The 25,193-nt window shown below is 38.0% G+C and overlaps 1 protein-coding gene across 2 annotated transcripts in view; it reads left to right on the top strand.

Annotated features, from left to right (window-relative positions):
- The window catches only part of LOC139989651 (terminal nucleotidyltransferase 5C), a 153,821-nt gene that overhangs the window by 48,671 nt on the left and 79,957 nt on the right, over positions 1-25,193 (top strand). The window contains exon 1 of one of the 2 annotated variants that reach the window (XM_072008134.1): positions 21,001-21,716. The exons of the other annotated variant lie outside the window; for it this stretch is intronic. The gene's annotated coding sequence lies outside the window, so the exon portion shown is untranslated. Of the gene's footprint in view, positions 1-21,000; positions 21,717-25,193 lie in introns of those variants that run through there. 2 annotated transcript variants of the gene reach the window in all.

Raw genomic sequence — 25,193 nt, 5'->3', positions numbered from 1 at the left:
AAATTGTCATAGTGGCGAGGTCAAGGTTTACGGATGCGAATCGTTCTTTAATAGACTCCTCTTAGACTATGCCAGATTATACTTCAAGGAAGAACGGATTAGAACACGTTTGCGAGTCGAGTGATAGCTCAAGTTCGTTTGTTCGGTAACCTGAGACGTCACTGGCGACGCTTTTGTGTTCGATGGATCATAGTATTTCCTTAACTTGTTCTTTCTCATTGACCTTTGTTCGTTCGAGATCGTAGAAACTGAACAAAATCGATGCAATCTGTGAGACCGATGAGATCGAAGTTTGGTCATGTGAATCTTTCTGCGATAGACTTTTAAATTAGGTTTGAAATAACGAGGGAAAGAAGTAACGAATAATAGGGGAAAATGTGTTTCAAGTAGGTTGATTGCTTCAAGTCACTTCCTGCTTTTACGTTCAGTACTTTAATATGTCTAGGTCATCCTTGACAAGGTCGGCCTTAATTCCCTTCGAATTATAAGAACTGATAAAATTGATGTCGTTACAGATCGTCGTACCGATGAGACTAAAATCTTGGATTGGGATTTGGAACACTCTATTTAACTAAGCAAACTGTATTTCAAACGGATCAATCGCTCGAGATCGTTCGTACGATATCCAATGACATGACTGGTGACTCTTTCGAAGCAACCTGTACAGAGCCGTCAGGCAACGCGATAATATTTCCATTTCTCGATGCTTCCGGTTAGGTGATACAGTTACAAGACGATAGATAAACCGGTGGTGCGCGTATGGCGCACGAATTAGGTTGAGAATGAATCGGCTCGAGCTTTGTCGAGAAGCCTTGTCCCGATGTGCCGAGGGCGTGCCGCGAAGTGGAATCGATCGAACCATACGATTCCATACGAATGGCCGCGCTATCGCCTACCAGGTGTTGGTCTACGATAAATCCCACGAGATGCGCCGTTTAATTATTTAACGGTCCTTTATCGATCACTATACACCGAGCGATATGACAAGGCTACAAGCACCAGCTGCTTTGTCCCTCTCGCGACATTGCGAAACAGCGGGCCGCATTCTTTTCTGGTTACCAATGCTAACGTTCCTTTCGTTCACGTTAACGACTTCTCTGGGCTTCACCTTTTTGCAATTCCTCTTTTCTTTTCCTTTCTTTTTATCTCGGTTCTTTTTCCTTCCGACTGTTTATTATCTTCCTTCTCGCTTGATTATTCCATGAAGGTAAAGAGTTGGTTGACACTAATTGAGAAACGATGTTTTTTCAAGCTGGTAGAGGTTTCAGATCACATGGAAAGAGTTTTTAATTTGTTAGTTTATTCTTCGTTGGTCCTTTGTATGTTTCTTTTTCTTTTCTTCTTCTCCTTTTTGAGAAGGGAGGGGATCATTGAGCAGAAGCGAAGGTTTGGGTAGGAGCCCTCTTTTTTCTTATTATTTTTAGCGGCGGCTGTTTATTATCTTCTTTTTTAAATGGTTACTCCGTGAAGGTAAAGATCAAGAGGGAGGTAAGAATGACGGAAGACTGAAATCTTTCTTAAGGCTAAAAGCTTTCAAGTTATACGTAAGATGTTTTCAATTTCGTGATTTCTTGTTTTTTGGTCGCTTTTGTCCTCTTACGAGTTGGTACCTATGTAGAAGCGAATAAATTGTCTCCGGCAAGTTCTTCGATGTACAGCTTTATTACGGTAATAAATCTAATTGAAGTTTGTTCGAATACGAAGATCTCTGCCTCTCGCTCTATATCTCGCAACTGTATGAGACTCTTTTAAAATTGACTTATGTGCAGCATTACGATACTCTATCTCTTTTCCTCGAATCGCTGAGAAAAGCGCTAAATCATCGAAGAAAAGAAAAAAGACTCCATCTGCTTTACCTTGTCTGACACTTTTTCTACCAAAGAATAGTCAAAAGAATATTTAAGGCCGTTGGCAGCTGTATCGTTGAAAAGAACCGATTGTCGATGGAACGGAGGTCAGATCGTTGAGAAACCTTCGGGAAACCGCCTCGACGAGGCGGTTGGTCGGTGTTCAGCCGATCGAATTCGCCTTTCGATAGCGAAACGGGGACAATTTTAAGACTCGTTCCTTTAACAATTCGTTCGAGCGAGTAGATAATGGCGCCAGCGTGAATGTAGTCAACCTTGTGCGTTACCTACCACACCCTGCGTAGTGCCTCAATGTATAACTCGAGAGGTCGGTTTTCACCAGTTTCGAAGTGTGGAAGGTCGCAAGTGACAGGAAAATCGATTTTTTCTCCCTTCATGCCGCTACCGGTTTCGTTAACATTTTTTTTTTCTTCCTCCTGTCCTTTTCCTTTCTTTCTTCTCCGCGAGCTCGCGGCAAGGAACTCGATCGATCTACAACCGACAGATATTTCCAGAAATCGGAACGAACCGTAACGTATGGTCGTTAATAATAATCAAAATTTTATCTCCGGGAGATTCTGCAGGGTGGACGTTGAATTTTAATAGAAAGATTCGTACGGTTCCAAATATTCGAACCTATCGCTACGTATTAATTAATTTTCAACAAATATACCACAAATATGCAACATTTCAAATTTCAAACTTTAAATAAGTATATCGAAATTCGTGTTTCACGCGTCGAGCTTTAAGCTTCGGATATTTAAGCAGAGTTGTCGCCACGTTTGCTAAACGAAAGAAATTTCTATTCAGGCACCATCGCTTTGCAGTTACGCGTATAAGAATATAAAGTTGCATAAAAGTCCGCAGCCTCTGATCATCGTTCTTCGCGCGAGCCTCGTCGTAATTTTGGCACGATAGCCGTGTCGAATCGTATTGGTTACCAGCGAGATCGTGCGTGCGCGGAAGCAGAGGCAAATAGAATTCACACGTGATACCTTCCCGCAGGAAAAAATCGCGGCGAGAAAATTTAAGCAACGTCGTGTTACGATCGTACGGGCCGTGACGTGCATTTTTGGTCACGGGCCGACGTACCGGTTGGAGGCTCTTCAAGATTCACGGCGCTCCAAGATTATGACGTGTAAATCGAGACGATACGAGAGTATGTACTGTGGCCAATGACAAAGTACCTACATGGACACTTATAATGTAAATTTGAAATTTCATTAGCACAGGCTGGCCGAGCTTCGTTATTTTATCGAACTGCGAAAGAATTGTGGATACATAGCCATTGGAAACTTCTAGCAACTATGACACTATTTGAAGTGATTTTTATTTTTTCAAAGGCAAAATTCTTATTTTTCGTCATATCTCTCGTACATTACTCCCGAGTGTGATAATTAATATTTTTACACGGGTGATCATTTTAAGACATTGCACTAGATTCTATTCGTTTTAGATTTTATTAGTCTACTAGATTCTAGTTGATACGTTTTCGTCCTACGTACTTGTACCGCAGATTATTTTAACGTTGGCTGCAAGCTCGTGCAGCTGGCTTCCTATTCTTCCTGCTTATTCAAACCGCAATAATAATTAGATTGAAAATTGGTCGGAAATAACAGCAAACTATCTAGCTATTTATTCCTTGGAAAACAAAAGAAAAAACAAAAAAAAAAAAAAAATAATAATGTTCGTGATAATAAAGAGAGATTCTGTTTTGTCTATGCAGGAAAGTTTTTCCAAGGAATTGCGGCATCGAAAATTCTAGCACAACAAACTTTATCTTCTAACGCGGTTGAACCGCAACCTTATTTACAACTTTCGATAAGAAATTATATTTTCGGTGAAATCTTCGTAACATTTAACTTCATCGTTTGTCTGTCAACAAGTTTTACTTTAATTACGGCCAAACATGGACCTTATACTTATCATAAAAAGAATATTGATCATTTGATAGCTCCAAGAAGATGAAGGATCTATCGAAGCTACGTAATTTTTACAAACATCGTTAGATTTTTCTTTTCGTCATTCTTCTGTTCTGTAGATCATTTGATAGCTCCAAAAAGATGAAGAATCTATCGAAGCTACGTAATTTTTACAAACATCGGTAGATTTGTCTTTCCGTCATTTTTCTGTTGTGTAGGTCATTTGATAGCTCCAAAAAGATGAAGAATCTATCGAAGCTACGTAATTTTTACAAACATCGTTAGATTTGTCTTTTCGTCATTCTTCTGTTCTGTAGATCATTTGATAGCTCCAAAAAGATGAAGAACCTATCGAAGCTACGTAATTTTTACAAACATCGTTAGATTTGTCTTTTCGTCATTTTTCTGTTGTGTAGGTCATTTGATAGCTCCAAAAAGATGAAGAATCTATCGAAGCTACGTAATTTTTACAAACATCGTTAGATTTGTCTTTTCGTCATTCTTCTGTTCTGTAGATCATTTGATAGCTCCAAAAAGATGAAGAATCTATCGAAGCTACGTAATTTTTACAAACATCGTTAGATTTGTCTTTCGTCATTTTTCTGTTGTGTAGATCCGAGGAAATTAAACCTCAGCAAGTACATCCTCTGTGACTTTTTCTTTTAGAATTTTCATAAAACTATCGATTCCAAGTAAGCGTCGATAATAAGGACCAATCGTAAAAAGAACGATGATCGATGAATCGAAAATGATTCAGAAACGTATACGATCGTTCCGTTCGGTAAAGCAGCCGTTTAATTTATCACGACGAAGGACCATAGGTGAGCATGTTCGCGTGCGCAGTGACCAGCGAAAGTTGCAACTGTATTAGCAACAGGTGTGCAACAGCTCGCAGCCACGACAGGTAAATCGATTTCTTCCACTACCGCCCACTTCAGCTTGGTTTTCCCGCTTCTCTAGGTTCGTCTATTCTTATTCCTCTGCTTTTTCACCGCGACTCGATCAAACATTCCTGTTTAACCTTTCAATAACCAAAGAATTTCATCGGCCAATACATTCTACTTGAAGGTATTTAACCTGTCTACTCTTCGGGTCTTGTATTTTAGTAGATATATCTAGTAATCGTGAAGAGGATAGATTTATTACTGTCTTTCTAGGAATATTCGTATTTATAATATTTAATACAATTCCTCGCCACGGTACATTCACAATAATTACATTTCTTCGAAACAATCGTTGAATACAGTTGCGAAACAAATATGCGTCGTGTATGGACTGCGAATATTTATGCATTTTGGGAACATTTAAGAATTTCTAAAGGTCTACAAAATACACATAATGTACAAGAATATATAAATCATCCGAAACAAAGTACTTATCGTGACATTAGAACGTAGATGAAACAAATTTCTATTCAAATTACATCTCTTTAGGTATATTCATAAAAATATAAGATTGTATTAACATCCGTAGTCTAGTCACGTAAGATTACGGTCCTAAAAATTTCTTTTTAACCAAAAAATCAGACAATATTCGTGAAAGTGTAAGATCTTTGAAAAAGAGTCGTGAAATCTTTAAATATTGGATTGGCAGCTATTTTTTTTTTTTTTTTTTTTCGTTAGGTAGCATTGACAAAATCCGCAATCACTTAGTTGCCAACCCAATATAAAGATCATCGAGTGCAAGTGCGATAACGAAGGCGAATGAAACACGAACTGTGCCATTCAAACAAGCAAAATTCCAGTTCATGTTTTGTAAAGACAATTTTCTTGAGATTCGATTATACTCTTGTTACTCTCTGTTACACTCTTGCTTCCCGGTTGATTGCTCCTTCAACACCAACACGGTAAAGAAGTATATTAGTGCGGAATATGATTAAAATGGATCGTTATTACGACTCACACAACATCACAGAACGAATATATCTGTCGGGGAATGGAAACCGCGAATTAAACGCAAACGTTTACGTCGTTTTATCATCCGTCGAACCGGCATGAAAATGTTTTTACTCGCATAATCTACCGAAACCGTTTCCTGTGGCATTAACTTCCTTCTACCGTGCACGATTATCGTATTGAATAACTGAAAGTTTTAATTAGTCGGACTTGTGATTGTATTAAACGACGCCGACATAATTGTCTGAATTGGTTGTACGGCATTAAACATTTCCATTCCCTGCCAGACGGATACAAAGGTCAGCTTATGGTGATTGCTCGTACTATTTCTCTTTCAATCGCTTCCTCTGGCTAACGTAAGACGCTCGATTAGATTCCATTAAAATTCGTATCCGTGAAAGATGAGATTTTCAGGACGTGGATTGTTGTAATACTTGGCTCGTAGAATATTCGTGCAAATTATAAATATTTTTACGGATATTCGATAATGAAATTAAACAATGATAAACAACGATAAATAAGGCGTGTCTAATTTTTTAATTGTCGCAAAATATAGTTCGCCCTTGATATATTATTTGCTTGTTGCATTTATACTTTAATTGTTATTATTTTGTTGTTATTTTTCTACATTTACGCGCGTCGCCGTAAATGTATAAAAATCCACGATCTAATAAGTAATTTGTTTTTTCCTAAAGTTGTGTCTGTATGACTAAGAACAATGGGTGCTTGTGCTTAGTCACTTGACAGATTTCTATTCTTAGAAAAATCCATGTTCATAAAATTCTAATCGAAACGCTTCTGTCAAGAAATGTATAATGATTCGCTTTGAATCTATCGTAGGAATGGTCGCAGTAGTAGATCACCTACGAATATTTAATAGATTCACGTTTTCTTTCGTTCCTTTGTATCGTGCCGATGTGCAAAGCTGAACACGCTTTATACGATTTTCAAGAATGTTCATATCGATTCAGGTACACAATTCATATTGTATTACAATCAATGCACCGAGTGACGCTTAAAAGACAACACCGTACCTTAACGTCTATCCTTTGTACGCACGGTATCGTGCCAATCAATGTTGGGCTTCGATTACAAGCACGAATAGAGGCAAGATGTTAGACAACGATCGAACATCGTGTTTGCACTTGCTATACAAGTACGGACTTGTGTATCTTTAGGCACAGTAGCGGTTTCTATCTGGTAACAAAGGATCCTTAGGTGGAAATCAACTTTTGGAAAGTAACTCGATCTGCCTTTCTTTATTCTGCCTTTCTTTAATCAGAAGATTTTGTATTCAATTTTTCTACCAATTTCTCAAAGAATTTCAAGGAGAAATTGAAATTTCTTTGATAAAGTGAAACGTAGATTCGCAAGAGTAGAAACATCTCTTTGATGTTTTGTACGTAGACGCTGGTAACATCGAGTTATTTATAAAAGGAAGAGTAATTCGGGATGAAATTTCTCTTTCAAAGACTATTTTAGCATTCGCGTCTATTTTCTTTGAAAAGCGAAATCCTCGTGCTGTTCTTTCCGTCTTCTAAACAATTTCGATTTAAGCATTTACTTTGATAGATGCAATCGATCTGTACACTGTTTCTTCTATTTCTGATATTTATTCATTTCGATTTACGGCAGATTTCTTATCATTAAATAAAGTAATTAGCGAGAATCGAAATAATTTTTATCTCATAAATGAAAGCTACTGACGGTGCATACTTCAACCGACGATCAGACCTAACATTTTTGGCATGATCTTCGGTCACACGCGAATCTTATTGAAATTTCCCAATTTTGTAAACGCTACGAATTTCCCGAACGATCAAATTATTACCATATGGTCAAACTAGAAAATTCGCAGGCCGTTTCCATCGTTTCTCGCCAATGACCAGTTAATTTTCGCTTGAAACGCAACTAACGCGTTCCCCTAAGCTCCACGCCGCTCCATCGACATTTCGTACGTCCGACTGCCAATTTTAGTTACAATCGCGTGCAATGGGACCGCAATCGGCAACCTGCGTTGTGTTACGCCACGTTTCGGTAGAATTCCAGTAATGTTCGCGTGGTTTTCTACGTGAAAGAGGGAATCAATCTTTCTTGCTCGCTATCCATTTCATCTTCCTGCGCGGCCCCACGTTTTTCCTTTCTTCCATGCGATCACTATCGTTCGGCCATGAGTACGCAAGAACCTCTTGTCGCCGACGTATTTATGGAGAACTGGTCGGGATTCCATGGAGAAACGCTCATACTTAACACAGTTGAGACGCTAGAGGCACGCAAGAATTTGCTACTTCTATTAATTGTTCGATTGCTCGTTTTTTTTTTTTTTTTGCAATTGCTGGCTTTCTTCTCTTGCTCGTTGGTTGCTGTGACAGAGTTTAAGGAAGTGCAGTCGAAGTGGAGAAATATGCGATTGCGGATATTTGTGCAAATTCGCATTTTTACGAACGTACTCGAAGAAATGGAACTTACAGAGAAACTTATTTCATTCTGTAAATGTCACAACGAATAGTTTATTTCGTACGCTTCGCGTAACTTAGCTACTGTATGCGTTGTGCACGTTTTTGCATCTCTAGATTTTTTACAAACGCGTGAAGACTCTACCTATCAGTCGTTGCTGGAAAAAGATACGCACTCGGTGCTTTTAATTTGTTGGGGAAACTTCAGTTATTTCATTTATATAATAGTTTCTTTTTACTTAAGATAACAATTCCCTTATCGAGATACATGGTTCTGCTTTTTGCTTATTATACACAATATCTAAAGTCCTTTTATTTCTTTCCTTTCTTTCCGCTCCATCCACTCTATCTCCTCTTTCTCGTACTGTTTCTTATTTATCGTTCGCGTTATTTCACGTTCTTTTCCCATATGTTGCAACGTGTTCCCTTTTTGTTACAATTTACGTATGTAATAGTTATTATACTGAAATACGATGTATCATTTGTAATCGTAGTCACGAACAAAACATATACTTTCATTAATATTAATAAATAAGTAGGTAAAGTATATACTTTTACTAATTTATCGCGAAGAGGGAAAATAAAATATTCCGCAACCTAATTTGTAATTCTCAGATAAAGATAAAAATTTTGAAACAAAGAATAATAGAAGCGCGAAGTAATCGAGGCTATAGCAACGATAAGAGATAACGAAGGTTTCAACAATATTTAATTAATTCATTCTATTTAAGCCAATACTCGACTCTATTATCAACTTCCAAGATCAAGATCCGTCTGACCCAAGTTAAATCATACCACTCGCACAACTGATGACATAAATACACGATGAACCTGCTTTACCTCTTGCGTTACGTATCCCAAGTGATATGATCTAAAAAACAAGAATCTCGAAGAGACTGCTTTCAAGGCTGCGACTAAGCCAGTGCGCCGAGTGTTGGCTAAACTCGATCCGGTAGATCGTTGCCTGCGAATTTACCGTAAAATGTAAATCGTGTCAAACCATTTTTCAATCGGAACGTGATTGACCAGTTTACCACCGTAGAAAGTGAATTAACATTCAGGTGAGATCGGCGGCTGCAGATAGCATCGTTATTTTTAACGAGCGCAGGTTTCCAGTGGATAGTAGCTCCTTTGACTGGAGGAAAAGAAAGAAAGAAAGAGTCGCTTTTAGAGACAAAAACCGACGAACTTCTGTTCTTGCTCTTGAAAAGTTTGAATAATTCCTTTCTTCTCGTTACGTCACACTCCTCGTATCTTCTCGTGTTATAGGCATAGAACTATATTTAAGAACTATTTTGGAGGGGGAAGAGCATCTTCTTTTTTGTCTTTATAATTCAATTATGCAATATCACAAAGGCGAAATTTTAATAAAATGTTAAAAAAGTACACGAAGAGATTCGATCAACGTGTCAACCAGTGTCTGCTATTTTTACCAGGAAACAAGTTAATCGAACGTCGTTATTTTGTTGAAAAAATACCTTTATACTCTCCAAGATACATTAAGTTGTCCGGAAAGTTTCTTTCGTTTTATAAGGAAATAATAGACGCACAATGTTTTTTGATTTATATTAGTTTATTGAATTATGCACGAACGTAGTAATAGAAATATAACGAAATGGATCATACTTAATTCAATAAAATAATATAAAACAGAAATTGTTGTTCATCTATTATCGTCTTATGAAACGAAAGAAACTTTTTTGGACAACCTAATATAAAGTAAATAATTTCGAACACAGTTTCGACTTACTTGACAACTTGCTCCCCAAAAAATTATCAAAGACGACCCATGATTTTCGCCTAAGACGATCTAATCTTTTCGAACTAACTTTCATTTACCTACTTTTATATTACTTATCTATTATGTGTCTTACTCGCGCACTCTCGTATCACAGCATGATTTATCCGTACATTGTAATTTTGCTCTCGAGCGTCGCAGATTTATCGCATTTCTCTTTTTCCTCGCTGTTCGTTGTTATTTCAGATTTCGTTGTTATTAACGTATATGTATGTAATTGTACTGTCGTTACGCAAGCGTCGCGCGGACATCTGTTTCGCGATAGCGGCGCGGCGGTTCGCTCGTTCAGAAAAACTCTCGTACAATTTCCTAACGATATCCGTGAAAATACCGCGTTTCTCGATCCTGGCCGCGACACACAGACTCACGCACACCGACCGCTCGCTTATCACCGATTAAATTCTTGCGAATAGTGTGCAGCAAGAGCATAATTGCGCAAGATTACGTCGGGTCGTGCTGCAACGCTCGCGGACCTTTATCTTACGCAACACGTCGTGAATTGTGTTTTCCAATTGAGATTTTAACCAATTTATTCTTTTCTTCTAATCAAACTTTCTAATTATCTTCTGGCGAATTAGAGACCGATGCATCGACTCGGCGGCCGATCGATCTGTCGATGCTTAGCTTCGATTATGAGATTTTGAGTAACTGTGAGCAATCGTTCGTTGTGTAACGTGTCGGTAGAGCGAGATATTTGCTGACATAGCGTTTGGTGGTAACGTCGATAACAATTGTTTGTGGGATTCGTTTGCCTTTTATAATGTATTAAGTTGTCTTTATTTTACAGACACGTCTTTTGCAACGACGCATCTTTATACAGACATGAAACCTAATCTGTCGAACGTTGTGATCTTTATCTTGATAGAACAAAATGGATCATACGTAATTCGATAAAATAATATAAAACGGAAAATATTGTGCATCCATTATTTCATTATAAAACGAAAGAAACTTTTCGGACGACCTAACATTAAGGAGATCGAAGGAACGATGGAGCGTTCGATATAACTAGAAACGTTTAAGATACCTGTTAATAAATTTTTATAGTTTCATCGTACATGTAGGCTATTAAAAGTACCAGCTTCCTAAAGATTTCGTATTCAGCTTTCGAATACAACTGATCGCTAGACATTCTGTTTTATTTCCAAAGGATTGGACCGTCGCTATGAGACGAGATCTAAAAAATAATACTAAAAGCAGAGATGTCCAATTTCAGAATGCTTTACAAAACATCTCTAATATAATCAAGTTTCCTATTGTAATCAATTTCATCGTATGAAAATGCTCCCTCTAACTTCAGACTCTGTATACTCTCTTGCTCGAACGATACAATCCGAAGCAAATTATCCGAACTCTCCTCTAAAAAGAATACAACCAGCACTTCAACTTCCACCTTTAAGCCACAATTTTCGCCGTGAATCGCGATTACATCGGTTAGAAACTTGGGCTCGGATCATACACGGTTCGCATGAAATTATCACGACTCTCGTTTGAAAAGAATACAATGTGAGCTGTAACCTGCACTTTTAAACCACAATTTCCCCCGTGAATCACGATCACAATTACGCGTTTGAAATCAACTTCTCCCCCGTACTTTCTCCAAGCACACGATCGATCTGTCCTAGTCGATGCATACACGTATTTATGCAAAGAGAGAGATCAGGTTATGGACAACGAGGATATGGCTGGTGGGTGCATAGATAAAAGTGTCTTTGTTACGATCGAACGAAGGAGGAGAAACGGCGTAGATCCCACGATGGCGAAACACGCTCGATCAACTATAACGCGGGTCATTGATTTAGCCGGTCTCGCACCTATATCCGCGTAGCAGCGCGCTACCGTGGTTATGCATTATGCAAAACTTTTTTTTCCAACCTGCAGTGACTTTAGTCGCTGGGTGAACAAAGAAAAAAGCTACAATCTCTTTAGTTTCCTCCCTCTCTCCCCCTCTCTTTCTCTCTCTCTCTCTCTGTATGTTCTCTGTGTGTATATGTTGGCGTGCGTTGCGAACAGCATTGTCCATTTGTTCTCCGATTACCGCAAAATCGTGTCACTTAGGGCATAGGGCGTGGAGGACACCTTAGGCCTTTCAATTCGATCGCATCGCGAAAAGCGTAAACCGTGAACGATTACGTACCATCGCGAATCCGACTGTAACGTGATTTATCGGTGATTTGTAGGCGGCGTTCGTTGCTACCGTTGTATATCATTGGTAAATGGTCCGGAAACGTCGGACTTTAATCAAAAGTGCGTCCCTGTAATTGCTCGTAGTAATTTATTGGTACACAGAGGGGAGTGGGGCGTGGGATCTTCGAAATTTAAAATTGTTGTGTAGAAAACGAACAAGAATGGATCGTAGCGTGGGAAGTTACGCTTTTGGTCGATTTTTCTCTTGAATTTGGTTATATTCTTTCGAGTTTTATGTAGAGATGGAAGAAAAATCTACGATAAAGATATAGTAATAATTTAGCAGGACATGGTAATTTACTTTAGAGTATATTGATTTTTAGTTTTTGTCAATAATAATAGGTCACGATTTACCAATATTACGATACAAAAAAATCGGTAAAATTTCCGATGAGAATTGAACAGATACGAAAACGACACGACGCTAATCTGCGGATAATCGGGTGGCGGATTAATCCGATTCAATGGCGGAAAATTCGATCGACCGGTGTCGACACCACCTAACAGCTGTTAGCTTTCAGCTGTTCGGCAGCATTAAAACCGAAGGATTTCTTTGATCGTGCAATTAAACACTGGTTGGTTGGCGGACGTGTTCGCGGGCGCGTTGCTGCGCGCAAGAAACCGCGACGCATATTGTGTTACAATTTCAAGCGATTCGCTTGATGAAAGGGATCGGTTTTTCGTATTATTAGAGGCTCGCTCGCGGCTTTGATCGATAACCCGATGGCCTTGAATAGACACCGGACTTTTCTAACAAAGTAAAAGTTGACTGCGGTGAGACCGGCTTCGTAAGGATTTTAAGAGATTGCACGTCGCCGAAGGCATGTTCGATCGTACATATTTATTCGTGCACGATCAATCGGAATACTTTCTAATACCGTGCCGATACTTTGCCATTAAATCGTCGGTTAATTGAAAAAATCCACGTACGCGTGTCCTTTTTCATTATACAGAAACATCGCGATCTTTTGTTTAAAAAATAAATAGAAAAGATACATTTTCGATGTAGTTTTACATATTCATAGAACGTTCGTTTATAGTTTAATGAGTTGCTGAAATATTAAAATGATAATGTTATTCGTTTGTTAACTTTTTTTGTAGGATATTTTTAATTTGACGTTTACGGCGCAATGTATTTTTAATTTAGTACGTTCAAGTTGAAGAAGCTATAGGTCTGGCCAAAATCAATTAATTCCTCAAGGCCGCCGAGCACCGAGCATCCTTCACCGCATCTACCAGTTTCAGATATCGCTTTCCATATTTTCTTCTATATTTTCCATGTTTCCCAAAACCAACGTCAAAACTACGTCTACAAATGTAGAAACAATCTACCGAATGACATACAACTCTATAAAAACTTCAACTTCGGTTCTATCGCTATCCAATGCGATATATGATTACCATATGCGAGGGAGGCAATCGTTCATTGGCGAAAACGCTCGACTCATTTGATTAAGAGACGGAAACTTGTTCCAAGAGGTACCATAGAAATATGCTGGAAAACGAGCAACAATCTCGCTCCGCCCTGCACTCCGGCCGCGATACATCCAAGGCCGCTCGAGGCCGATCGAGTGGCTCGAATTCGTCGATTCGCGGGTGCGGCAGACAGAAGGCACTCTTTCACTCTCTATCTGTCTTCTTTTAAATTACGTACGACCATTCGTTCTCTCGCTCGTTGCTCGTTCTCTCAGTCGCTGGCCTAGCGTCTAGTCTCTGTCCGGCAACCCTCGCTTTCTCTGTCTCTTCGTTTCTCTCTTACACCCGCTTATTCGATAATACTTGCTCTCTTTGTCGCTCGTGTATACACTTGTAATATTCTGGCCACATTCTCTCTCTCCTACGCGCCTGTGTTACATTTAGTCCTAGTAGTGTGTTTAGTTGGTTTCTTGTTCCATATACCTTTTATTTCGTTCGCTTGCTTTCTTTTTTCGCTTGTTTGACTTACCGATTTTTATATCCCTCCTTTTTGGTGTTGTTGCTCTATCAAGAAACCATATTGAGAAATTTTGAATAGAACGGTATTTAAGGAATTTATAGAAGGGTATTTATAAGGTTAGGAACTTGTGAAAGGTTAACAGTTGTTTCCAAGAGATACTACAAGTTTTTGTTTCGTCGCAGATACCGCGAATAACGCGACTTATTAACTTATACATCGGTATATTACACATTGCGGAGTATATTCGCATAGTCAGATGTAACGACATCGATCACTATGGACATAACCCAGGGAAAGGTCTAAAACTTTCACAACTATCTACTTCCTAAAACACAGTCACACCGCTTCTTTCCCAGATGTTTACGTAATATCCCTAAAAGCATACCATCCTTACCTTTCAACGCTCAGATCAGACCAACGAAACTCGCCTAAAATCGAATCAATTAAACCCAGCAATTTCCGCCATACGTGCTGTCACTTTCGAAATACATAGCTTCGATGAAATCGAAGACACGTATCGATCATTTCGATCGCTATTTCTCTAACATACGGTCGATCAATTACCTCATTGGCTGTTTTACATAATACACATATACTTGGAAATGATTTACCATTTTACGAGGAAACGTCGGATCGTTCGGCTAGCTTTTCGAATTATTTCGACGAAAAAGAATGCAACCGAGTATATAATTATTTTTACACAAATATCCCGAACTATTCGAGTAATTCCTAACTGTTGCTCTCTGTCTCTGTCGGATGCTTGGTGCGGCGCACCGAGCGCGAACGTCCTTGACGGTCGCCGTGGCGACTGCGCAACACAGAACAGCGCAGCGTTGCGCGTCGTTGCGCTTGCGCGCACTCGATGCACTCGCCCCACCCCCATCCCACTGCCTCTGTGACAAGCCGCCCCCCACCATGCGGTCCACCTTTACCGTCACGAGCAACCCCACTTTTCTCTCTAACTATATATCACGGTTGCCGCATATTACGTCATCGACACCTTCACTTTGCCCATGCTCGGCGCGCACGATGCTCTGCCACTCGTTGCTCTTTCGTTGCGCTCGCACGTTGCCCGCACACGTCCTCTCGCAGCATATTGTTGCTGCTCCTGTCCAGCATCCTTCGATCTCGTTCCATCTCGTCTTTCGATTGCGTTCTTTTACTTGCTCTTTTTTTATTTTGCGTAAACATGAGTATAGATTGTAATGGAAGAGAAAAAATTGCTAGGGAACTGACAGTAAGGGAAGTAAATTTTTCAGGAAATACATTGTGGTAGTTACTCGATGATTTAATAATGAACAAATCTTTCTCGTTCGAGCTCGCCGAGCACGGTGCTGTGCCACTCGTTGCTCTTTCGTTGCGCTCATACGTTTCCTGCACACGTCCTCTCGCAGCATATTGTTGTTGCACCTGCACAATATTCTTCAGTGTCGTTCTATGTTATATTTCGATTGCACTTTTTTTCACTTGCCTTCATGCTGCCACCTCTTTTCTTTCGTTTTTAATAAAGGTGGGTGTAGATTGTAATTGAAGACAGAATTGCTGAAAAAGACACAACTAAGGAAAGTAAATTTCTTTGGTGATGAGAAGGATTTGAAATAGAAAGTGATCCATTATACTTGATCAGTTCGTAATAAACAAATTTTGTCTTTTATGATTTTACTGATATTCTTTGGATTTTGAGGGTTTCCATTAAAATATTCTCTGTGTTTCGCTTGCTATTAAAAAAAAAAAAAAAGAGGAAGAAACAGTTCCTGTGTGAGTGTTGCATTCTTCTTGTTCTGTAACATGATTGGATACTTACGACTCGAAGTAAATATTTCATTTTTAGAGACAAATTGGTAGATATCTCGAAATGGATGATTTTTTAACGCATGTCACTGACGTAGTTGTTTGTATAGAAATTATTAGGTATTACGAAATACATGCATACGTTGATATCTCTTTCACACTTTTATTCAAAATTGTACTTCAAATCTTCCAGAAGCACTTAAGATAAAATTCAAGTTCACGTTGATCGATTGCTTTTTAAAGAGTATTAATCGATATTTTAAAATAATGTATCTGTTCATATCATTGTATATATCTTTCACTTCGTAACGAAACGATATACGAATTCCACTTCCAAATACATATTTTTAAAAATGTATCAAAATTATATCGCATCGAGCGCAGATAAAAGTTGTTTGCTTGAAAAAAATTTTTCCACTACGAACCAATAAAGATCCTCGAGCCACAACAAACATGAACAACCACACACGCGAAGCGCAAACATTCGAGATTCATCGTATTGTATCTTGACAACTTCCTTTTTCTCTTCGCCACGAAGAGGATGATGAGGACGCAGCTTTGACTCGTCCATGGTGGATACTGGAACGACCGGTTTTTCCAGAAATTCACATGAACAATTCGGACGATTAACATACAGATATACTTATGTTTGTTAGTCGGTGTGCAACGTTAGGTGGACAGGGTGCGATATCTTCGAGTTAATCAGTCCACCGATCGAAAATTCAAATGAAGTCTGGGAAGTGATCTTCCCTGAAACCGAGAAACCGGACCGTATCTGGATTAAAAATATCTTTTGTTTCGAGTCAATAAGAATACGACTTACATCGATCGGCTAAGATTAGCTGATTTATGGATCATATATACACGTAATATTTTTATAGGTGTTGTACACTCGTTCGAATAAAGTTACAAATTGCTAAAGAAGTTAGAATTTTATAAATTCTTCCTCGACTACAAAATGTTACCTGACTATCTTATCTGAGAAAAAATTAGGCGGTTGTAAAATAGGAATTTCTAGCCTGCAATTTGTAACCTAATTCACTAATATCGTTAGTTGGTAAATTATTGTGTAACTATCTTAGTTTCGTAAAGTATACGACTCATAAACGTGCTTCATCGAGCTTTTAACGATACATCAATGGCCAATATCGTTATTAAGATTATTTTTACCTTTCGAGTCAGAATGATACATATTTCGAAACAATTGAGAATTAAAAATAAAGATTTCGAACGATGTTAAAGATCGCGAATAAACACGTAAGAACGAGGGAATTATTCGACAGATCCAACATTCGAATGAAATTCATTTCTCTCTTTCGTTGTCCCCTTTTTTTGTCTACCTTCTGTTGTCCAGTTGCAAAAGATAATGAGGAATTTGAAACGCGCGAATTCTTACACGAGCATCGATGAATGACACGCGTCGACAATGTAGCGCATCCGAGAATAGATAAACCGCGGCTTCCATTTAAAAGCACCACAGACCAATACTATGACGTGAAAGTAACGATCTGATGCAGAGTCAATAACCTGCGATAACTGTTTGACCTAAAAGTGTCTTTGGAACTTCGTCGATGCATCTTTTTTCATTCCCTTTGCATCGGCGTCGAAAGCTCTGCGATTTGTATGGCGGTTCGCTGTGTTTCGTCTGCTCCGACCACATGATTATTTAATCGACGCCAATTTCCGTTCGATTACGGAATTTATCAAATATCTAGCGTCTTTTCTTTACACGTACGTACGTATTTGTGAATTTGAATTCCGTCGAGCTTTTTCTATACGTAGGTGAATTTTGACAAGCAATAAGTTTTAGATTATATAAACATTTGCCGTAGAAACGATTTTCACAATTTTACGATTTTATTGTCAAACTTTTGTTACTTGCTATCTAAATGATTGATAAATTTTTCCTGGAAATATTAAATTCAATCAATTAATAAATTTTCACAGATCATAAATTTCAGATTATAAACTTCTGTCGTACGAAATTTTTTTAGAGTTACTTGTTTCTTGCTACGCAAGAGAAAGAATTAACGTGGACAGTAAAATGTCGCGACTCGTCAGTCTTAATCGACTCTTTGTCCTGCATAGCAAGTAACGAGTTTGGTAATAAAACAACAGTAACAGAAGTTTATAACTTATAAATTATGACTTTTATCATGCAAGAAGTTCCCAGCAGTGACCATTATTTCTTTCGCCAGTGTGTACGTTTAAACTTTCCCTTGTCACGTTTGGGCGACAAGGCGTGTAACAATATGCATTTAATAATCGAAAGAAACGGGGGAAGAATTACCCTGCTGACGTTAATAAACCATTAGCATATTTATAAGCAATAAGCATTTAATTCGATCTTTTTTTAAACCCGCACTTAAAGTCCATATTCATAAAATTATACCTCCTTGGAATAATGTGGAGCAAAGCTCGAGCTTTAAAATATAAGTGGAAAGTTTTGTAAACTCTAAAACGACATATTTTCACTTGGTGTTCAGTTCACAGCACGATGATTTCTCCTTAATTCTATCATTATTTACATTGTTATTAACTATAGGAATTAACAGATTGTAAATTTGAATTATTTGTTAGAGAAATTTAGCGATAATGAGGTACAGGATGACATCAGTGTAATTATTAATTTTAAATATCATTGCTTGAAATAATGCGAGTAGTCTTTGAGTGTCAATAAGAAGGAAGATGATTCTTTACTTTCTATGTTACTGATAGTTTGAAAAATAAAACTTTTCAAAGTATAAAAATGTGTCATTGTACATATTTATATACAGTGATTACAAAACAATATTTGCACATAATCTTATTTTCCAATGAAGCTTCTTTTTTTATCAGGTTCTACATTTCATTTTCATGATATCAAATTTTGGTCATATGGAAGCAGTGCTAAATGATACGTAATTTAATATACTTGGATCTAATTAATTAATATATAAATTCTATAATAAATACAGCGATGTGCAAATACTTTTTGTGTCCGCTGCAATGAAACACAGCAGTGCATATCTCCGCGTTACGTCTTTTCTTTCTTTCGTTCTTTCTCTTTTGTCTTTTTATTTCATCACAATACGACAAAGAAATCGCTGGTAACACACGTATTTAGGTTCTAGCTCTAATACACGGCCATTGATATCGCGTACGTTTATTTGCGTGAATATTACGAAAATAGCATGCATTACGCGAAAAAGGAAAATACAGAGTGTTACGCGAGAATTAGAACGTTCGCCAGTCCCGTTACCGCCGGTCTAATTCCTACGCCTGTAACATTCTTCAACAACGAATATACAGAATAACGCCGATAGTAATAGATTGTTCAGAAAATTCATAGTGAAAATTAAGAAAGATTTAATTAGAATTAGGCTTTTTGCCATTTAGAGTACAAAGAGTCTTTTTTTTTTTAGAAAAATTGTTCGCTTTTTTCGATAATGAATTAGCCTCAAATGGATTCAAACAGCTTTTACAGGCTTGTAGAGTATTTGATTTCTTGTCTATAACGTTCGAGTAAATTCTTCAAAGACCATAACTACACCTGTCTACTATATTCGATATATGCGACAGAGAATATTTTCGTGAGTCACTGTAGATAATTTTTATCACACGTTTTTCTCATCATACAAATTCTTCAATATTTTTATAATCTCCTAGTGGCTTTTAAAATTTAACTGATTTTATTAAGTGACAGTACAATAGATACTTATGAACAGAATTACTTTTGCAGTAAATATCTTCGTTCCAACTATTTCGTCAAAAGAATGTGAGATTACAAAATATTTTATATTTAACATACACAGAAGTTTCCTATGGCAATAATTAGAATACTTTCGTGAGCCAGTGTCTATATTGGGGACGTCGTCTCTTCTGTTACATTGCGCCTTAATTGCATTAATTATTGTCTTCCTTTTTCCGCGTCGCCCAGTTGAATTTCTATATATACACGAACCGTATTAACAACGGCGGAAGCGATGGAAAGACCAGCTGGTAGAAAATTCCTAGCCAGAGTAGAATCGAGCGGAAAACTAGGGCAACAACTCTTCAAAAGTTTCATCGTCGATGTGGAAATATTCAGCTGATTGTAGAACGATCGGTCGCGCGGATCCCGCGCTCTGCCGTATGCTATAGTCGCCTATAGCATACCAGGCTGGTTCTAGAAGTCGATGGAAACGTTTAAAATACGTAAAATACATTTTCGCCGACAAAAAAAAATAACACCAACCATATGCGTGTGTTTGTTTTATCGCTTGAAATCGCCGGTGTTATTACGTAACCGCAACGACAACCACGTTCAGATAACAACTGTGCAATATATAAATCATTCGTACACGATTGCAGTTCACAACGCTCTTCGTTGTACGGATCAGTGTCGAATTGAAGCACCTGTGCCATTGTAATACTGTATTTTTCTATCCAATCTAATAAGCGATCTTCGTTCTTAAATATTTGATTTGATTGTAATTATACGTAAAATTCTTTCACTTTTATTAACATTTCAGTATATGAGTTTGCATACGTTACAAAGTGCGCAAGTACAAGATTGAACATTACTCGGAAATAATTATAACGTGGAAAACGTGAGATTTACGATAGTAAAACGTTGATTCAGTCAAAAGAAAGATTATATCTTGTATCATTTACATGTAAGAGTTTCAAATAATTTGAATCGACTACACTTGATCCTAATCTAAATACATTTTTTATCAGACGAATGAAAAATTGAAGATTCATCGCAAATAATTACCGCAATTTAGAACGCGTAATACTCACAGTGATAGAACGTTAAGAACAAGTGTCGTATGGAAAAAAGTCTCAGGTATTGTTAATATGAAATTTTGCGCGGTTTGGCAAATTTAAAAATAAATCAGACGTCGCTTGTGTAAAGTGTTAGTGTGCCGGCCGGCGTTCTTCGGGTATTTTATTACGCACGTAACGCGTGTGTGCATACATACGTCAAAATCGAAGTGGAATCGTGACTCAGGAGCGCGTGGAAGCGCTGCTTCGAAGGGAAGATCGGCGGTGCGGATGACGTTTTAGAAACGATAATACGGGGATAGACGTTGGCCAGGCGTAGAGGGGGTAGGAATAGTTACTATAGATATATGTAGGTATAGTAAGAGGGTGGATGAGAAGAGTGGGGGAAGGCAGAGTGCGTGCGCGCTCGAGTTGAACGCGGCTGTCAGTGTCAATTGGTTCGCCGCGACGACTTGAGGTGTCGTCAATGTGTAAACCAACGTTGTACTCGAAAGTTTCTTCCTCGCGTTCCGTCATTAGTCGGAAACGGTACGGTTTGACATTCGCATCGTCCCCTCGTTCCTGTGTGTTTACTATTCCTGCCGCGAAATCAAACGGCGAGGCGTCTATTTAACAACAACGGTGGTTCGAAGGATCGGGATCGATCGGAAACAGAAATTTCGATTTGAAACTCGTACCCAACTTTTCGGTTCGTTTCGTCTGCCCGTCAACGACGACGGGCAGCCACGTTTCATCGACCGAGCAGACAAGTTCTATCTTTTCTTTTTTTCTGGTGATCCCGCTGAGATATATCGATAAAAACAACGCGTCTATTGGTGACGATCCACACAGTGTGTGTACGATCGGTCGAGCGGTGAGAGCAGCCGCGAGGAACTCAACACGCTCAAGCAGATTTCCGTCGTTTCTGCGCGTCGTTGCCGGCTTGAAAACGTCACGTGTGGTGCCGGACAAAGAGAAACAGAGAGAGCATATGCGATAGTAATCGTAAACGCGTCGCATCCCCGCACGTTAAGTGGACGAGAGAACGCTCAGATAGGATATATATGTTAGCAGCGTGCTTTGACTTCGGTGAAGATCTGTGAGACGTGCTGTGCTACTGCGCCCCGGCGACAACGCGGAGAGGCTCTTACAAGACGTAAGTACCGTCCTAATATAGAGTACTCGTAGCTCCATATGGTAGCGTATGAAAATAATTTGTTCCGTCCGAGCATATTCTTATCGACCAAATAGCTTGATCTGATCCGTTTTAAACACAAGACGTTCAGATTATCGCGTCAACCTAACCTGACTTTTCAGCGGATTAGGCAAATTTATAGATAAAATAACAGCGTACATGCTGACGCTCGTGTATGGCGCTATCGATGATTCTAGAAAATTTCGCCATTGGCATGCATGTATATCGATGGCGTGGTAACGGTCGAGATACCGAGACTCGTCGAATTTTGAACGAGTCCCGCTCTTCGTCCGTTTTTTATTCTTTACGACGTTATCCCGCGTCTACTTTACCGACCGTGTTTTGAAAACAGCCGTATATGTCCATGAACGCGGATATATGAACAGCCGCGCTCTTTCCAGAACGTACATTGCACGCGCAGGCGCGTGACCTTTCCTAAGTCCTTTTCTTCCTTTCGCCGCGACCGTAGATAGACTTTTTTTTCCTCTCTTTCCCTGTGACCTTTTTTTCTTGTTGCTCGTCGTTCCACAGGGAGAAACAGGGAGTATTCGACTTCTACCGGGGTCGTACCGTACATGCTTCTTGTCGTTTCGTGTCAATATTTACGCCAGACCTGTATGTGTATGTCTTTCGCTACGTGTATTACGAAACTCGCTTTCGTCGCTTAGTTATGTATGTACATGGTTTCTTCGTGTGTCGTATCGATTCCTTAGATCGTACGAATTTCTTACGAAAATCGCGAACTTCAGAAATGGTCGTTTACATTGGTTTCAACTAAACTAGTTAAAATTTTATTTACTTCAATTACAGAAAATTATACAAATAGAAAGTATTTACACAGAAACATTCAAACCAACACGTAATTAATATTAATTCGCTTTTAAAGTAACAAATTTATAATATTCCTTATTGATTCGTAAATTATTTTGTCCTTCGATCGAAATGACCCTTATTTATAATCGAAGAAGTATTTGTAATCGTAACGGTAGAAATGAAGGATTTTCAAATTGACCAAGGTCAAGAACTCGTTGGTTTTCTCGGAAGCGAGAAGCATCGTTGATAGGAGTAATTCGCGGCAGTTAGTATCTCCATTCGTTAAACGCAATTACACATGGACTCCTGGCAAGACACGCGTCGATTAGAATCTTTGCGACGCGGCGGCAGGATCGATTATTATCCTGCCAGCTGGATCTTATCGCATCCTGTTCATCGCGTTGTTTGTTCCGCCCTGCTCCGCTCGTATACAAACACACACGCAATGCTGTGCAACTGTGAACGATTTTTTCCTTAATTTTGTTGTATACTGGGTGTTTTACAGAAATCGAATGTTATACAACCGCAGTTTATATCGTAGGAAGCAGCAAAAAAAGTTTCATTAGGCAAAATATATCACACGAAAAGTATAAGAAAGAAAAGTGAAAGTAACACGTACTTGTTTTATAGAAGACGGAAAAATGTATTAATTAGCGTATAGAAATATATACCACGCGATGCATCACTTAAAACAAAGACTACTTAACGATATATTTTTACTATCTTCTGCTATTTTAAACCTAGCTGCATAAGACACCCTGTATACAAGTATTCATAGCTTCTAAATAATCGAGAAATCCGGTTATTTGAATAATTTACCATAAATTCATAATTTACTAGCAATTGAATAACATCTCTAGTTTATTCTTACAAATAGCGTTAACAGGAAGGCAGTAAAGTATTTAAAAACGAATAAAGAGGATGCGCATGATGCATGCACGATCGATATAGTTAAAAACATAGAATTCCATTATATAAAATTAAGTTCTTTCATCTACTGATTTTTACGTAATTAGTTATTTCGATCTTATCGATATTGATTTTAGATTTTTGAAGCTAACATAATTTAAATCTATGATTCTGTGTTCGTATAGTTATTTACATGATTCAGTGGTACTTCGCTTAACTACTGAATAATTATCGACGATTCGTCCAATTAAAGTAATCCTCGGTCATATAAATAGGTCGTGTGATTTACGTCAAAGAGAATATTAATTTGCCAGAATCCATATATGAGTTACGAAAAAAATTGTTCATAGCGTCGTAAACCCATTTATGCGTTCGCCTACAACCATTCGATGAGCGTCATGAACCTATATGTACGTACATCGAATACCATCTTTGCTCTTGTGCCTGGAGGTAATAAAAACAGTAGGAAGAAACCGTTTTTATTGTGCCACGTTTGATGAATTTTCAGTTTCTTATTCTTTCTTTATTCAGTTTTCGTCCAAAGAATTACTACATTGGGAAAATTCATTAATTGTGTAAGTAGAAAGACGTAGTTCGTTATTTAAAGTGCCTATAATAAATTCCACAATCAGAGTAAATGAATAATGAATATTTAAAGTCTATAATAATTCTATTTTTAATTCGTTTAATTTAATATATAATTATAGTACGTTTTTAATTCATTCTGTTCAAGTTTTTGCATTTATATAATAATCGGTATGTTTTGCATCAATAGTGAAAAATTGTTCGGTCAAGCTTGCTGTAATAAGTAAATAGCGCGTAATAAACGCGTTATCGAATATCGAATATCGTGTCTTGAAAGCAATGCAGCGCATGAATAAAAAGAACATTTAAAATTGGAAAGAAAATTTAGTAATTTTTCAAACACTCTGTGTTACAACAGAGTGATCGATAATTTCCAGTAAACGATCGACGAGCGTTCTTGGCTTAGAATTGCATATTAATATGTTTAAAAATAACGTCATCCTTCTTGTCCATTCCGATCATCCGTCGAGTGAATTTATAAGGAAAAAAGGCGTAGGAATTAGCGTCGATTGTGTAACGTTCGCCATGGAATATCCGGTTCTTTCGCGTTGCGTTGGCGTCTCTGAAATAATTCGCCAATCGTAAAGTTCACTGCAACGAAGCATTAGGCGAGTTGATCGTTTACGAGTTCCACAGCCTTGTAGCGAGATGAGGAAAGAAAACAAATTTCAAAAGATTCTAAACATTACGCGTTACACAGAGAACAGAAAGTTTCATAAAACGAGGGAGAAATAATTTTAGATTAATTTAATCTGCAACTGGTATGGTGTTTATATATTTTCTTACGCAGGCTGTACAGCGGGAATTCGCTGGAGTTTCAATAAAGTTCACCGCAGAAATATTATTTAGGTAATGCAAAAACCAGGAGAAAGATAATATCATCGATTATATCTATTATTTTATTTAATTGCTCGATGCGAAATATCTTCTTTGCATTGGAACGATCAGCGAAAATAATGAAATTTATTTCATAATAAAAAAGAGTTAACAATGAAAATAGATCCGATATATCTTTTGCAAAATAACCAATTTAAATTGCAAAATAAATAGTTTTACAGTAATGAAACAACTACGATGAAAATAGGTCCTATATATAGATTTAGATCATCTTTTACAAGATTTTAGTAAAAC

The sequence above is a fragment of the Bombus fervidus genome, chromosome 8 (genome assembly GCF_041682495.2).
Source record: "Bombus fervidus isolate BK054 chromosome 8, iyBomFerv1, whole genome shotgun sequence".
Taxonomy (NCBI): domain Eukaryota; kingdom Metazoa; phylum Arthropoda; class Insecta; order Hymenoptera; family Apidae; genus Bombus; species Bombus fervidus.
This window is presented reverse-complemented; position numbering and strand designations above follow the sequence as displayed.